Source organism: Heptranchias perlo, chromosome 19 (genome assembly GCF_035084215.1).
Source record: "Heptranchias perlo isolate sHepPer1 chromosome 19, sHepPer1.hap1, whole genome shotgun sequence".
Classification (NCBI taxonomy): Eukaryota; Metazoa; Chordata; class Chondrichthyes; order Hexanchiformes; family Hexanchidae; genus Heptranchias; species Heptranchias perlo.
The window spans coordinates 12595495-12600312 of record NC_090343.1 but is presented as its reverse complement, the minus strand read 5'-3'; the positions used below and the strand labels follow the sequence as shown (position 1 = coordinate 12600312).

Sequence of the window (4818 nt, the reverse complement as noted above, 5' to 3'; positions counted from 1 at the left end):
TTTTTTTTGATGCTGTGATATTCATTTAAAGATGTATCTCCTTCCCAACTCATGCCTAAATTACTCTTTATATCTTAATGATGCTTCTGCTTTAATTTAGTATAGTGCACTAATGAAGCATTTGTTTTATGTTACTTAATTATACTATTGATGTGCAAGATGCTTTGGCATTCTATAAACAATAGGTTTGTTGTAGGTTATTCTGTATCATTCTAAGCTTGAATCTGTTGTAGAGGCATTGTTATGCTACAGCTTCAGATCTGTAACTTCAGCAGCACGTACACTTAAAAAATTGGAACGACACAGAGAAGATTAGCATGGCCACTGTGCAAGGATGACATGCAAATTGGGGTTTGGTGAACCTCCGCTACACTGTTGGCTACATTGACGCTCTGCCCAGTGACAAAAGCTCTGAGCATGGATGCCTTGGCAGCCGACTGGAGTTTTCTTACACCTGGTGCAAAGTCCAAGTGGTGTGAGATTATCTTCCGGAGATGGCCTCACACTCCTTCCCTGTGATATATTGAAGCTATACGATCTGACTCCAAAATTGCGTACAGTCTTTGTGTCAGGGCTCCTTGCAGAATGCTCCACATTTATGCAAAGCGGTAGTACTTTTGTTATGTCTAGACTCCACTATTCCAATGCTCTCTTGGCCAGCCTCCCATCTTCCACCCTCAATAAACTTGAGCTCATCCAAAACTCTGCTGCCCGTATCCTAACTTGCACCAAGTCCCGTTCACCCATCACCCCTGTACTCGCTGACCTACATTGGCTCCCGGTCTATGGCACTTCTATTCATGGTCACCATGTTTCCCCCTTCTGGATTTTTTGTCCATGTATTTGTAACATCACAGGTCAGCGATGCCTTTTTTTGCCTCCTCGGTGGCATTCGTATACAATATTTACCAGTCTCTGGGCACGCTCATTGCTACTAAGTGAAACCCCCACCTATGCTGACAACTTGCAACAATGCAGCCTGCACCTCAAGTGGAAAAAAAGACAGCAAATTCAAAAGGTTAAAAACCACATATAACAAGATATAAGGTTAGAAATAAAAAGAGGCACAGCAAATCTAAAAGGGAAGAAAATGAAAAAAATGGGACAGAAAAATGTAGAAAATATGTGAGTGGCATAGAGGTTACCTAACATATAGAAAGAAAGCCATAGATAGACAAAGAAAAAGACACACACATAGAAACAGATACAGACCGACTTAAAGAAAGAGGCAGAGAAAAGGGATGAGAAAGACACAGAGTGATACAAATTGAGGGACAACAAGAAAAGAAAGAATGGGCAACGAACGGAAAGACACAGATGTAAACGCAAAGAATTAGGGAGTGGGAGATGATCAGAAAGACAATTATATGAAGAGAAAGAGACATAATTTAACCTTTCTTTCACCATGTGGAAAGCCATGGGAGAGCAACTATATCATCATATTAAAAGAAACTATCCCAGGTCCTTGGAATTGTGCCAAACAATCCCCAAGAGACATATAAGTCTGTGAGTAACACCTTAGGAGGTTCACTAATACATGTGTGTGTATATGCGTGCGCTTTATGTGGTGAATCATTGTGCTGATCAGGGTATGTTGCAGCACTTGTTCACTTTGGGCATCCAAAATCGAGAACTCCATATCAGATTTATCGTAGGCTAAATGCAGAGTAAATGTTCCTCTGCTTTTTGCTGTCAACATGCCTTAAACCACCAGTATAACATTTCTGTCTCCAACACTGTCATCCTTGTGGTGTCTTTAGGTGGTTTCCAATTTTTGCCGAAGTATGGTTTGTTTTGTGGTGTAAACCCATGCCTATTTGGAACTGTTCCAAGTAGGACTCTTACAACTAGTTGTGAAAGGGGACTTCCATGTCTTTAGGCTGGGATGTATTCAAGTTGGGTCTTGAGGTGAAAGAGCAATGTTTCTATTTTCTGTAAAATACAATGTGGAGTGCAGACTGTAATGTTTGTGCAGGGTGGAATGTTTTGTGAAATCCTTATTCTTACATAGAATTACATAGGAATGTACAGCACAGAAACAGGCCATTTAGCCCAACTGGTCCATGCCGGTGTTTATGCTCCACATGAGCCTCCTCCCATCCCTCTTCATCTAACCCTATCAGTATAACCTTATATTTCTTTCTCCCTTATGTGTTTATCTAGCTTTCCCTTAAATGCATTTATACTAATCGCCTCAACTATTCCTTATGGTCGCGAGTTCCACATTTTAACCACTCTTTGGGTAAAGAAGTTTCTTTTGAATTCCCTAATGGATTTATTAGTGACTATTTTATATTTATGGCCCCTGGTTTTGGACTCCCCCCACAAGTGGAAACATCTTCTCTATGTCTATTATTTTTACTGGACAGTGTGTAATGGATCGTAGTGACCTGGCTTTCTGGGTGCAGAACAGTGTCAGGCTCTCTGAAGCAGTGTTGGAGGCTGAAGGGCAGTGTCAACAGCACTATGGAGGTGGAGGGAGCTATTAAGCAGTATTGGAGGCTCTTTGAAGTTTTAGGGCAGTGATTGATGCTCTCTGGAGGAGAAGGACAGTGCCAAAGGCTCTCTGGAACTGAAGAGCTGTACCGGAGGCTCAGAGGGTGTAGGGCAGCATCACAGGCTCTCCGCAGGGAGACATGGAGTGTCGGAGGCTCTCTGGATATGATGGGCGAGACTTCCTATTGTGTTTCCAGACTTTCCCTGAAGGGGTTACTCTTGTAGAAACTTCAGATCTCATTACTTGATGACTTTATCACCGCTGGCATTGTTGGATGTAACAACCTAGCACTTGCCATTAACAGAGTAGAATTAAGTTAATTTGCAATTGACCTGCTGAGTTTTTATCATTGAAAATTTAATTTGAACAGCAAAAAACTACAAATTGATCGAACAACGGCAGTTGGCAGGTTGTTTAACCACTCCTGAACTTGCATATTTCAGGGTAATTAGTGTAAAGGATTCCTGCTCGATGACTTTTACTGAATTACTGTAAATCCTGAGTGTGAATTACTGTTGGGGGGAGGGGGTGTCCGTGGGTTAGTTGAATCAAATTCTCTTCACTTTTAAATGCACACGTACAAGGGCAGATTTCCCTGGGTGGGTGTTGTTTGGGGCAGCGTGGTGCAGCGCACCAGAAGAGTGCTCCTGGGGAACCAATGGTGCGTCTGGATTTCTTGCTGTTCCTCATCAGCAAAATGATGGTGGACTTTGGGACCATGTGGAGGCTCACAATTGGTGCAGAGATTCCAGATGACAGGAAAGCCCTGATTTTAACCTAACTGGCTTGGCGGGTTCGGGTTTGGGTCAGACACCCATTTAACACCGCGCCTAATTTTACTCTCCATTGAAGTGGACAGGGTGTAAAATGGGCGACCGAATTAAATCCGCCCTATTACCACCGAGCTGGTTAGGTTAAAATCGGGGCTGAAGTTCGGCCGCACTTTGGGCCTTAAAAGGCCTGAGGCTGATTAAAGGGGCATGAAGCAATAGGAGGCAAGTTGGAAGAATTGCTGGAGAATCATTGTTTACTGGCCCTGGGGTTCTTAGAAGAAGTTAAGTGAGTATTTTGGCTGCTCTGGATAATTTGAAACTGTTTAAAATTAAAGCTGCCTGAGGGCTTTGATTAAAATGCTTTAAATGTCTTCTTGACTGAAGACTGAAGGGCACTGCAGTTTGCTGAGAAGTGCTCCTGCAGGTTGTGGAGAGGTGGAGGACAGTGTTGCACTCCGTATTGGGTGAAAAAGTCTCAATCACAGCTGCACACGATGCAAGGCAACATATAATGGAGGAACTGAACCCTGACTCCACTGTCCAAAGCACTTGGATGCAGTGCTAGGAGAAGTCCACTGATCTTGTCAGAAGGGGCAAGATAGGGCACTGGACAGCCTTGCTTCTCACCGAGGAGAAGGTTGTGTACACTTCAATACCCTCCCTCCGTCCACCATCCGTGACTGTTTAAGACCCAGAAGGGAGGCTGGGCCAGATGGTGCTCACGTCTGCCATGAGTTCACAGCTTGGAACAGGACCAGCCTGGGTCTGTGTTCCAGGAGATCGAGGGCCATGCTGTTCCCAACACCATGTTCCGGAGACACTGCTAAGTCCCCTCTTCCCAGTCTTGCTGGAAGGAAGATTCCTGCCCTTTGCTAGTGAAGCAGTTGATGGTGGCTCTGGAAGGGACCAGGTGAATCTCTTCAGCAGATGCTAAGGGTGATTATGGTTGTTGCTCCTCTTCTGCCTCCAAAGAGGCCATCTTGCAAAAGAGGGGTGCCACTGTACCATACATGGCATGCATCAGTGAACGAAAGAGGTACAGCAGAGTGCAACAATTTGTAAAGCAGAAAATTCAATTTTTGTTCAAATGGCCAAAAATGAAGACTTTTCTTGACAAGCACAGCCTGTCCCTTTAAGAAAGCTTGAAGCTATTGCACCAGCTTTTTCAAAACAGCCATTAAAATCTTCCTTCATCATGATGCTGGTGGCCGACAGTGCCTGCTGAAATCCTAGACGCTGCTTGCAAATCGTATCTAAGTGTAACTTTTATGCCCAAGTTGTAGATATCTCCCTTGTTACATGTGACTTGCCTCACAAAATGAACTCCAGTATAAAAGAAGCATACGGGTTGCTAGGTGGATGTCGACAGGCAGAAGTGGATCTAAAGACCACCTCGTTTGTTGCTGAATACTTGTACTTTGTTTTTGTTTTTTTGTGCTTTGGATGAGATGTTAAGCCAAGACCCCGTCTGCCCTCTCAGGTGGTCGTAAAAGATTGCGTGGCACAATTTGGTGTCCTGGCCAATATTTATCCCTCGACCAACATCAT

At 43.9% G+C, this 4818-nt stretch overlaps 1 non-coding gene across 1 annotated transcript; it reads left to right on the top strand.

Annotated features, from left to right (window-relative positions):
- The first annotated feature begins 264 nt into the window (after nt 1–264).
- On the top strand, nt 265–369 carry LOC137335535 (U6 spliceosomal RNA). Its single transcript, XR_010966456.1, has one exon. It is a non-coding gene; the product is annotated as a U6 spliceosomal RNA (small nuclear RNA).
- Nucleotides 370–4818: the final 4449 nt, after the last annotated feature.